General features: G+C 39.0%; 1 long non-coding RNA gene across 1 annotated transcript in view; it reads left to right on the top strand.

The window, feature by feature from the left end:
• The first annotated feature begins 10,089 nt into the window (after window positions 1–10,089).
• The window catches only part of LOC139729453 (uncharacterized), a 165,331-nt gene continuing 162,501 nt past the window's right edge, over window positions 10,090–12,919 (top strand). The window contains exon 1 of the long non-coding RNA XR_011710870.1: window positions 10,090–10,159. This is a non-coding gene — a long non-coding RNA (uncharacterized lncRNA). The remainder of the gene's footprint in view (window positions 10,160–12,919) is intronic.

Here is a 12,919-nt window from a genome sequence, read left to right as displayed (position 1 = left end):
CAGGTGGACTACGTACACTGTACCTGGTACTTGTACTTGCACACTACCACATGCAGCGGCTGTCCATACCGCCATGATTTTTGCACCCGGCGGAGTCTGCTGCTGCGTGAGGTGTGTCGCCCCGCCCCCTACAATAACGTGCCGTGCTCAAAATTCCCAGGTCCGGTCTACAGAACAATTCACCGCAAGATAGCATCTGTGTGTGACTTGATATTGGATTTAGAGATACAAGCTGCATCATATACCTTCGAAATATGTCATGCAATGGTTTACAGTAGATAACTGTGAACTGACTGAATACGTAGTCAAAATAACAGATCCCTGGTCACAGGAAAAAGAAACAACAAAGTAGCTTCGCACCGGCCGGCAACCGACCTTACCGGTACCACAATTTTTTGAAGACACGTTTTGGTAGGCAGATATTCAGGAGTGAGGATGAGTGAAACTAATGTTTACACTGAGCAGGAATCCAGCACGAATAGTTCAATACAGTATAAGGTAACCTCTGGACGATATGACATGTCTTCCATATCCCCTCCTTTGTACCATGTTTGTACGCCACGAACACCGAAGTAAAGATTATGCAGTGCAAACACCGTTTGGCGTTACACGCGAGAATAGGAGGTTTTACGGTAATTTGCCAACAAACCGGAAGTCACGGTCACAACAAGCGCGCGTGCCCCATTAGCAATTGAGCAAAGGGCCTAACTAGGCTGCACGCGTCATTTAGAACCTCATTAATCATCGACATGTTTAACAAAGTCGGATTTGCATTAGCGTACTTGTTGAGGAAAGGAAAGTAAGTATTTTCACCCCCCCCCAAAAAAAAAAATAATAACTATCATAATAAGAAATGTAAGATGTTCTGTCATGTATTCTTAAATAATCACTTTTGGTCTTCAGAGGACATTTATAGAAATTATTGTTTTAATATTGTCAATTTTGAACTACACATGCGTGATTGTAAACAATCCAGTTGTGACGCGGCGTAGCAAGTTTCTGCATGGTACAAATAACTTACATGGCAATCCCTGACCAGTTTGAAGTTATTCTGAAAAGAAAGAGTGATATTTCACAACAGTGAAATTTGGTCAGAATCGAATGAAAATTAGAGAAGTTATGAAATTGTGAAGTTTCGATAATTTTGGCAGACAATATATTACTAGTACTTTAAACATTCCACTGTTATCGAACAGTTGATGAATATGACGGAGCCGATGTCATCATCTCTCAATATTCCATTCATTATGAAAAAAAAATGACGAATAAACTAGTGACGAATAAAGTTCTTTTTTTTTTTTTGGCTATAAAAGAGTTTTAAAAAAATGCTATTTCTGGCTGAATGAGTTGAAAGAACACGATTAACAGCCGGTCCGATATGCTACGTTTTGAGATTGGGGCATAACGGCGTTTGAAAAAAAAAACCAGAACAAAATAAAACAAACACAATCAAACTAACAAATGCTGGGAATGACAATATTTTGCGTAGGCCTACACAATAAAATATGTGATGTCATATAGTGTTTAGTCATGAAATCCTATTTTGCCTGACAGCACCGTTCACCCGAAAGCAACGAAGTATTCCAAACCTATAGTATTTAGCAATGATAATATAGAAGAAAGCAATGCTAAAATAATGAATGCTTCGCCAAATATTTATTGACTGGGAGGAATCTCTTGCCAGTCTTATGTATATGGCTTATAAATAATCTCGTTTCGACTAGTAGTTCACTGCAATTTATGTTATGCTTGGTTTAAAACATTCAGAAACTTGAAATAAACATCGATTTTAATGTGCAATATCAGAGGTTGATGTAAGCAACCAATGTTAACAGACTGTACCTATACGCTTAAAAATGATTAATAAAATGTAATGAACGTGGTTTACATTTTGACTGTCACAGCACTTGCAAAGCATCTTTCGCAACGTACATACACGCACACTCCATACGCACACACACACACACACACACACGTACACACAAACACACATACCCCCCTCTCCCCACACACACACAAACAAACAAACAAACAAATAAAAACAAAGTCACGCACAGGCGCACACTATACCGATTTCCTCAAACAGAAAATAATATGTCTACCCCCATATGGCCCCACCACGGGACGATTCCAGTGTGAAGTGCACAGTTTCAGGGAGGTCCCTGGTTATTTGTTACGACTCCTCACAAAAGAGCACCAAAGTGTGATGTCATGGCCATTCATCGCTATGGAAACTGGTTCTAAACAACCTCACTGGCACGAGTGTGCCATCTTCCTCATCAAGCTATAGCTTATGATGATGGTCCCCTGCATTTCATTTTTATCATTTCCTATTGCTTCCTTTCATATATGATATTCGTTCTTGAAAAAAAAGAAAATGTATGTAAGATCCAAACGTTACGAATATTAGCTGTGTAAATGGCTATGTAAGTATTTTGTTGATTTGTATTGATTTTGAAATGCAGAAATAAAAACTGAACTGAACTGAACTGAACTGTTTTGAATGCGCGCAACTGGTTCCAATTAACCCAACCAGAGAACCTACAACAGGCGCGCCGGAAGCAGTTTTGGATTGGGGGGGCAAACATTGGAGGGGGCTCAAGATTAGACCATGCATATGTTACACAATATACACATACACACACACACACACACACACACACGCACACGCACACACATCTATTATATATATATATATATATATATATATATATATATATATGTAAAGTGGCGTACGGTTTGTCGAAACATGGGGGGAACCATAAAGTAATTTTGACGGTCTGTATGCTTGTGCGTGTGTGCGTGAGCAATAATGGGACTACAATACATTACGGAATGTGATACATTCAACAACGCAGTCATTGAGGAACATTGTAAGTTTTCCTCACATGGATTGTGGAATGACGGTGTGAAACAATCGACAAATTATATACTGTCAGCAACATAAGGTGAATGGCATAACAATAAAATGCGAGCGAACGAATCGAGCGAGCTTGAAAATTTTGATATTCTACAGTTCCAAAACTGGAGTTTTAATTGTAGCTATATATTTCGCTTAGGAAATAAATGAGGGCGCATCGGGCGCAACTGCTGGCAATTATTGGCAGCAACATTAGGAGAATGGCATAACGATTCAATGCGAGCGAGCGAAGCGAGCAAGCTTGAAAATTTTGACATTTTACAGTCCAAAAACTGGGGTTTGTAGCTATATCTTTCACTTTGGAAATTAATGGGGCGGCGCATCGGGCGCAACTGCTGGCAATTACTAGCAGCAACATTACGAGAATGGCATAACGATTCAATGCGAGCGAGCAAAGCGAGCGAGCTTGAGAATTTTGACATTTTACAGTCCCAAAACTCCCGTTTGTAGCTATATCTTTCGCTTTGGAAATTAAGGGGGGGGGGGCATCGGGCGCAACTGCTGGCAATTATTGGCAGCAACGTTAGGAGAGTGTCATAACGATTCAATGCGAGCGAGCGAAGCGAGCGAGCTTGAAAATTTTGACATGTTACAGTCCCAAAACTCCCGTTTGTAGCTATATCTTTCGCTTTGGAAATTAAGGGGGGGGGGAATCGGGCGCAACTGCTGGCAATTACTGGCAGCAACGTTAGGAGAGTGGCATAACGATTCAATGCGAGCGAGCGAAGCGAGCGAGCTTGAAAATTTTGACATGTTACAGTCCAAAAACTCCCGTTTGTAACTATACCTTTCGCTTTGGAAATTAAGGGGGGGGGGCATCGGGCGCAACTGCTGGCAATTACTGGCAGCAACATTAGGAGAGTGGCATAACGATTCAATGCGAGCGAGCGAAGCAAGCGAGCTTAAAAATTTTGACATTTTACAGTCCCCAAACTCCCGTTTGTAGCTATATTTATCTTTCGCTTTGGAAATTAAGGGGTGGGGGCATCGGGCGCAACTACTGTCAATTACTGTCAGCAACATTAGGAGAATGGCATAACGATTCAATGCGAGCGAGCGAAGCGAGCGAGCTTAAAAATGTTGACATTCTAGAGTCCAACAACTGTCGTCGTAGCTATGTTTTTCGCTTTAGAAATTAAGGGGGAGGCGCACCGGGCTCAACTGCTGGATGCGAGCGAGCGAAGCGAGCGAGCTTGAAAATTTTGACATTTTACAGTCCAAAAGCTGCCGTTTGTAGCCATATTTTTTTCCTTTTATTCATTTATATACATATTTATTTTATTTTATTTGTTTATTCATTTATCTTTACTATTATTATTTTTTTTTTGTGGGGGGGGGGGGGGGGCTTTTTGGGGGGGCAAAAATGCGTTTTGCCCCCCCACTTTTTGGATTGGGGGGGCGGCCGCCCCCCCTGCCCCCCCACTTCCGGCGCCTATGACCTACAATATACTCTATATCTGTCTTGGTCGCCGATCTGATGTTTGGTTACAGTGTATCTATACAGATTTCACTCAAAATGCTTCGTCCTCAAGGTTATCTGCTTTTACAAATAAGTCAGAATTAACAGATCGGTATATAAGTAGTCTCTCATCTAAACTGTATGTGTGCGTGGGGGGGGGGGCACGCGATTGGAAAGATGATAACGTAACTCTTAGACGAATTCTATCAGGTAATATGCTCTTTTGGTCAGTTGAAGCTTGATCAGCGATTAAAAAAAATAAAACTAACGATATATACATAGATACATTGGATAGTCACACATTAACACTCAACAGAGCTTTCAAAGGAATAGAAACATAATGATGGGTGGGTAAATTAGAAAAAAAGAAGTCTGGTTGGATTTCCGAAAGGCTCTGTATGTGAAAATAATTTAACATAAATATATAGGCCTATGTTATTATACAAAACATTAAGAAATAAATAGGCATTATTTGCACATAACATGACAATCTCAATTAACATCCACAACATAGAATACAGGGGTACACGATATGATATCAAATTCAAACAATGGCAGAGAAACATTGCCATGACACAAGTTCAACTGAAAGCATAACATGAAAGGAAGGAGAGTTATATACCATAGATACGAAAATACCGTATAAGAGGATGTAAAAGCTCAAAGACTGACGGAATGGGGCCTGGTTATAGCAGTTGTGATACTTGGCAAGGAGGAAAAAGTAGCTAATATAATATATTTACTACTCAAATCAAAATAAGGTGTTACATATTGTACACATTAAGCTTCATTTTCTTTATTAAGATATTGTTAAAATAATTCAGTTTTCTTCATAAGCAGCGCATGCTCGGACATGTGTGTTCCAGCGGATGCTGTTCGTTATTTGGAAGGTTCGTTATTCCGAAGGTTCGTATAGGAAACACACAAATTCCCTAGAGGTTCATTATTAGTTCGAGAATGAAAAAGGGTTAGTTAATCCGAACATTTGTGGCGCTATTCCGAAGGTTCGTTAATCCGAAAATGAAATAGGGTGCGCTATTCCGAAGGCACGTTTATCCGAAAATGAAATAGGGTTCGTTTATCCAAAGGTTCATTAATCCGAAAGTTGAATAGGGTTCGTTATTCCGAAGGTTCGTTGATCCGAAAATGAAATAGGGTCCGTGTAACAAAACTTCGGAATACCGAGCCATATTTCATTTTCGGATTAACGAACTTTCGGAATAACGAACCTTATTTCATTTTCGGATTAATGAACCTTCGGAATAACAAACCTTATTTCATTTTTAGAATAACGAACCTTCGGAATAAAGATCCTCCGGAATAACGAACCTTCGGAATAATGAACCGTATACGTTCCAGCCATCAGTTCATTAATTGCATTAATGACTTTTGGTAAAACGTTGTGCGGGATTTTGGTATACGTATAAATAGTTATTGTTGTTGTTGTTTTATTTCTCATATTTTCCAGTCTTGACATGTCATCTACAAAGATACCACTCTGCGGATGTTGATGGAGAATTGTTGTGAATACATTTGTACATTAAACAGCAAGGAGATCTTTAAAATATTTTGATGATCGTCTTCTTTGAAACAAGGAAATCTCTAAATCAAACATCAAAATGGAAAAAAGAGAACAAGTGCACGTATGTGCTGTGCTCGCAAAAAGCCTACAGAACGATAGACAAGCGTTGCATATAAAGCAAATCGTGATCATGATTATATTGACCCCCCCCCCAAAAAAAAAAAAAAAAAAAAACAACTTATCTTAAACACAATTTAAAGTTCACCCCATCGAGCGTGTTTAACGGGCAAACGTGGACGCGCGCACGCTGTTGTGCAAGATATACATTTTTGATCTAGAAGTTTGTGCGCTCCAAGCATAACAATAAATGACACTCGGCTAGGAAAATAATTATGATCAATAACTTGCCTTCATCTAAATAACAAAAACAAAAATGAAATAAAATAGTGTCTTAGATCACGTAATAAATACACGTTGGAACGTTAAAAATGCCAATATTGTTATGAGAATCATGGACATTTTCGGTCAGTTGGTTTGGTCGATTTTGAAAAAAAAAATCTGTATATATAACCTAGAAAATTGGTAGGATATATTTGACAACAATGGTGATATGCTAAACCATATCACCTATAATTGCCTCCATCACAATCAAATTTCTGTTCTTGACTTCACACTGTCATCCCCTGTAAAACGTGCCATGGCGAATCCGGTATTACCTCAGCAAAAAAGTTCAACGAAACCATCTTCCCGATAGAGTTGTATTCAAATGTGTTCCTCTTTTGGAGGTCGAGAGATTGGGGAATACTATAAGGTCAATCGACGTTTCTTCCTTCCTTCCTTCCTTCCAATCTACTCTGTATCCTCATATAGCGTAAGGGAGCTGAAGTTGCAATGTCAATGACAATGTCTCCATTCAATTTTACGTGCATGGGGTGCATGTATTCCATTTGTTTCGCTTATTTATAGGCCTACATGTAACTGCATCGAAAGAAGTGGGAATCAACCTCATAGTTTTTTTTTTTTATAATGATGCAGGAGTTCAGTTAATAATCAATGAAAGGGCAGAGCGATGACATACGACAGAAGACAGAAGTACTAGTAGTTATTGATAATCCCTATACATTTACATTTACATTGGTTACATCACACTCCATCGTGGTTTACAAAATTCATCAATGATACAAAACATCCGGAACAAAAAAGAAAAGAAAATAAGTGTATACAGGACATTTATTATGTTAAAAATACAGAAAAAAGGAAATGGGATCCCGTTGGAATCCCATTTTTGTGTTTATTTTTCCAGTCTCCTGTATGTATCTTACATAAGATCAAGATGAAAGAGAGTGGGGTGGGGGAGAGGATGATGATGAAGACAATATTAATAATGCAGTAGGTGCGTGATCAATCCTTCAGAAAACTACTTTGTATCAATATAGTGAAGAGTTAATAAAGTTAATATGTCATCTTTAATTTGACTCTCAAGAGCTAGATACACAGTGACGTCATCGATTACACAACCGAGACACCTCTTCGGTTTCCCCTTTAACTCGGTGAGATGAGGGGAATATAAGGAGAGTCTTATACCAAGAACTGACAAGATGGAAACGTATACACCATTTGTGAAATGAAGACAATCATTTGAAAATTGGTTGTCGGAGTCAAGACTTTAACATAAGCAGTCACCGTTGCGCGTGTCTTCAAATTTCATGAGTCGCGTGATCACAATGTGAATATTCAAAATGCAAATAATTGATTTCAGTCAAGTTCCTATAGATATCAAACAATAAAATGTGACAAAAGGATTAATCATGAAAATAACGAAGACAATAACGATAATGAAATTAATAGCAAGAATAATAATGCTAATAATAATAATCATGCTACTACGCTACTACTATACTATTACTGCTAATAAAAATTATAATGATAATAAGAGAAGAAGGAGGAGGAGGAGGAGAAAAAAAGAAGAAGAAAAAGAAGAAGGAGAAGTTATAAAGATCACGTCATATTCGGTATATATATATCATTTGATGCTCATTTCAGTGTACACCTAAAACAGATCGTTGGAAAACAATAAAACCCTCTCTAATTGCTTATATAGTTTCGATGTGAATCATCTACCTCCGCTATATGGGAGGGTCATGCAAGTTTGAGACATCAAAACAGACAAACAAAAAACAACAACAAGACTTGTAATAGATGCATCACGCATGTGAGCTCTCTCGCTCACCAACTATCAAATCTACAATCACACAAACGTCTAGATTTTAATGATGCATGGATGGTTTAATTTTATTTCTTTATTATCTTATCCCACGACTTTTATCTCGTGCATGGTAGAGATGATTTTACAAGTTTTGTTGGAGATGGAAAAATAAATGGATGAATGATATCCGCACCTCCCCCCCCCCCCTCAACTCGTCACCACCCGCCACCACCGCGGTCACAGAGATCAGCGTGGACTCATCATGTTGTCAGTAGAGATCTGTTCAGTGTGATCATGCAGGCTCTTTACCAAGTTTTGAATGAAGAAGCTGACTCAGAGGGCGTTTCTTCAGCGCGACCTTCAAAGAAGACACGATTTTTTTTTGTCTTGTTTTGTTTTTTGTTTTGCTTTTTTCAGATGTCGGACTTTTTAAGCAATAGCTGTCATTCAAAATAAATTCTATAACTTTTAGAGAGTACAATTTTGACAAATTAAATCAAAGGCAATATGGATATAGGCCTACGCTTTGTATGAGATGTTTTTCGAGGAAATTGGAGATGAGCTTACAATGACAAATATTCTCAGCATGCTCAGAAAGTTATAGAATTGATTTTGAACGACAGCTATTGCTTGAAAAGCCCGACATTTGAAAAAAAAAAATATGCGTCCATGCAATTGTTTTCTGCTCTGTCTTACTTCAATGAGTGTGGTTTGGGCCACTGAAATCAAGCAGGCTCAGAAAAAAGTTGCAAACACTACAGTGTCAAGGCAGAGTTTTTTTTTTCCTTTGTCATTTTTTTTTTCTGCAGCAACCTATTGACAAAACAAATCACGAATAGCAGTACATTCTTCAAGGTCAAATGTGTACATTATCTCTCTTCATGTAAATCAGTCTTGCTATACAGCCTGTATATCAATGCAATGGGCCCATCAGGAAAATAAACAAGCAGCAGAGTACAATTACCACAGTAAAAATGAAAAGTGCAATTCTGTAACAGCAACTATCATCAAGGAGCTACCAACCAATTAGCGTATGAGCGGTCTCGCCGCCAACGCGGATACTACAATAACTGGCTTTGGCATTCTATCCTTGTTGCCAAGTCCCGCAATATTTACAAATGGTTTATGGGAGCTGAACCGGGACTCTTTGCACATGAAATAACCCACTTCACTTAATTCTTTTTTAAAGAACAGGGCCGAAATCGCGGTTAAATGCTCAAGCACACACAAAACAGCAAACAAACAAACAAACAAACAAACAAAAAAACGATTAAACTAAAACAAACGAACAAACCTTTTTTTCAATTTAATTCACTATTCAATTCCTAAACAAACAAAACACACACACACGCACACACACACACACACACAAAAACCAAACAAACAAGAAAAGGTGATCGATCTGCAAGAATTTGTCAGGATTGAAGGAGGCATGATTTCTCCGAGGAAAAGATCGTGGATAAAAAGAAGAAGAAAAGAAGAAGATGAAGAAGAAGATAAAGCAGAAGAATACAGTGATCTACTGAAGTATGTGTTTGTGGGGGGGGGGGGGGGGCTTGGGGAGGCATATTTTTTTATTCTTCTTCTTTTTATTAAAGAGCCAAAGGTGTGTGTGTGTGTGGGGGGGGGGGGGTGTATTTTGCAGTACTAAGCAGGGGCGGATCCAATAATTCCGTAAAGAGGGGGCGCGTTTACAAAATTAATGGGGGGGGCACACGCACCCATTCCCCATTTTTTTAAATATTTCTTTTGTTTTAACAAAAAATAAAGGGGGGGGGGTGTGTGCCCGGTGCGGTCCTCCCTGGATCCACCACTGCTATGTATTGGATTCATTTACCCACTGTGATTTACCCCCATGTTGCCCTGTGGGTTACCCCTTGATCCCTCAGTCATCCACTAATGAATATGCATTGGCCTATTGTTGAGAATGATGAATGATCTTTTGTTTAATTCTCTGTCACGCATATTTACGCACAAACACAGTGTAGTGCACACGGGACTGTCCTCATTTAAAAAACAGCGCGGCTCCCAGTTGTGATTGAAAAGAACAAGGTAATCTTATCTGTTTTAACAAATTATTCTTTGGAGATGAGATAGCTTTGTGAATCTGTATTGTTTTTGTCAGATGGTTTGTATCCACTAGCTGTTAGATGGATAGCTAGCAGCGAGGATGCGATGCCAGTCGATAAATTAGAACTAGCCTGATGGTCCCATGTATGCATATCTGGGTAGTGCTATTGTGATTTTGCGCGCGCGCGTATCCCGCAATCTCGTTCATACGGGTAATAAAAACGAATTGTTTTAGCATTTGATGATTTATTATTAATTGTTATGGTATGCTCCTCTTGCACAGGGCTGTCTGTGAATGTACAGTATGCAGTATGCAGCAATTAGGTTATACGACAATACTCTTTGAGAGTGACAGTGATGTACTTATCGGAAGAAGAAGAAGAAGAAAGAAACAATTGAATAAGTAGCACAGAACCAATTTGGTAAAAAAAAAAAAAAAAAATGTTTCCATAAAGCAGAAAAGGAAACTGTAAATGTTTGATGCATAGCCATATAGTTGGTACTAGATTACTACTGTCAGTGTCAGTAACAATTCGTGACAGTGCTGTACCAATGGTCGTTGAAAAACTTGATAACTCGGTATGATAACACAGATGAATTAACACAGTGTGTTACAGGTAATTCAGACATATTTAATGAATCTAGTCTTGATCACCTTTGCGTTGTTTTAGTGTTACTGATTTTGACTTAACAGTGCCAGCCAGAAAAACAATTCAAAACTTGCCAGCCAGAACACAATGATTATTGCTTTGAATGCGTACTGTACAGTGGCGGATCCAGGGAGGACTGCACCGGGCGCACGCCCCCCCTTTTATTGTTTGTTGAAACAAAAGAAATAAAGAGAATAAAAATGGGGGAGGGGTGCGTGCCCCCCCCCCCCCTTTAATTTTGTAAATGCGCCCCCTCTTTATGGAATTCCTGGATCCACCCCTGCTGTAGGTTACTTCTCTCCACTTGGTGAAATCAGAAGTTTCCAAGATGGTAATCAGTGTGCACTTTGAAAGGTCACACGCAGCAGCACGCGCACGCACACGGAAATGATTGCTGAGGCAGACGGCCAATGGTGACGCATACGCCGTGCATGCTGCAAATCACTTTGAATTGTTAATAGTACAGTGATGGACAGATCTTGCAGTCAGAAGTGCAATTTTTTCCCATGGGCATCACCTAGTTGCTATCTATGGTTTGCAATAAATGCCAAATTTATCAAGCAATTAATTTTATGTGAGTAAAATGTAATAAAGTAGGAAGTAGATATTTTTTATACTTAGTCTTTGTACAAGTTTGTAGCTGATAGTGGTATGATGGGTGTCTCTGTGAAAGTGTATGGGTCTGTGCTGTGCATGACTTGTGGTTGGGCTATACTGACAGAAGAACCATTATGTGTGTCTCTGTAGGAAGACCCTGTTTCCTTTTTTTATCCACCCCCATAAAATTGAAATAAAAAAGAAATTATACATGATAGGAAGTATAATATCTAACCAGACTAGTCATTTATTTTTTATTTGTGTGTGTGTGTGTGTGTGTGTGTGTGTGTGTGTGTGTGTGTGTGTGTGTGTGTGATGTATTGCTATCAAATTGGTAATCATCTAACTGTTGCATTTGTTGGGCTTTTAGTCTGAAGGTTAGGCCAGGGAGTTCTCTTCTAGTCTACCTCCCTGGTTAGGCCTATACACACATGTTTAATGAGGCCCCAGTCGAGATGAGCATACAATAATGTATTAAAACAACTGAAACTGGATTTAATGACTCCTTGAAAGTCCTCTTAAGTGAATCAGATACATCTGTCCAGTAATTTGAGCATGCGAAGAATGAGTGCTGAGTGCCACAGTGAATGTGTGGATATGGTTCTGTCTCTTACTACAGAAATCATTTGAGTAATCACAGACTAGATTCAAGAGTTAGCAGTGATGTTTAAAAAGGGATTGACAAAGAAGTGTAATCTGATGATTTCTCATGGAAGAGATTTTTTGCAGCAGCTACTGTTTTTATGCTTCAGCCATGAAGTGGTGCCAGAGGCACTATGTTTTCAGGTTGTCCGTCTGTCCGTCCTTCGTCCGTCCTTCCATCCGTAATCAATTTTGTAGACAGCGTAACTAAAAAACCGTCTAAGGTATCCTAATGAAACTTGGCATGTACAATACATGAGTGGGCAAAGTTGTGCCTGTCAACTCTTAGGTGCACACACTCAAGGTCACACACTCAAGGTCAAATGCTCAAAATTTCACTATTTCCCCCATATCCATGCAATAGAAGGTATTTTCTTGAAATGTAGCGTATACATGTACTACCAAATAAAGATTCTCCAGAAAGAATTTCTGGGGTCATGAGGTCAAAGGTAGAGTCAAAATATTGAAATTTCATGTTTTTCTCCATATCTTGGAAATAGCTCTACAATGTTGTAGGTATCTTCACGGAATATAGTGTATAAAGATGTAGGCCTAGTGATTACCTAGGGAATTTGAGGGTCATGGGTCACAGGTCATGGGTCAAAGGTCAAGGTCAACTCCTCAAAATGTCACTACTTCCCTCATATTTATGCAATGCCTGCAGGATTTTTCTTGAAACTTACATGTACCCAATGAGGATTCTGTGGGAAGTTTCTTGCCAAAAGTCAAAGGTCAAAAGGTCAAAGGCCAATTGAAAGTGCTAAATTTCACTTCTAAACAGAGGGGGCGATCTAAAAAATGACTCAAGGTACGCTACAGAGTGTCATCATGAAACTTAGTACATGCATGTTCT

Source organism: Diadema antillarum, unplaced genomic scaffold, assembly GCF_040938485.1.
Source record: "Diadema antillarum isolate AM-2024a unplaced genomic scaffold, OU_Dant_1.0 seq00000243_RagTag, whole genome shotgun sequence".
In the NCBI taxonomy this organism is placed as follows: domain Eukaryota; kingdom Metazoa; phylum Echinodermata; class Echinoidea; order Diadematoida; family Diadematidae; genus Diadema; species Diadema antillarum.
This window is presented reverse-complemented; position numbering and strand designations above follow the sequence as displayed.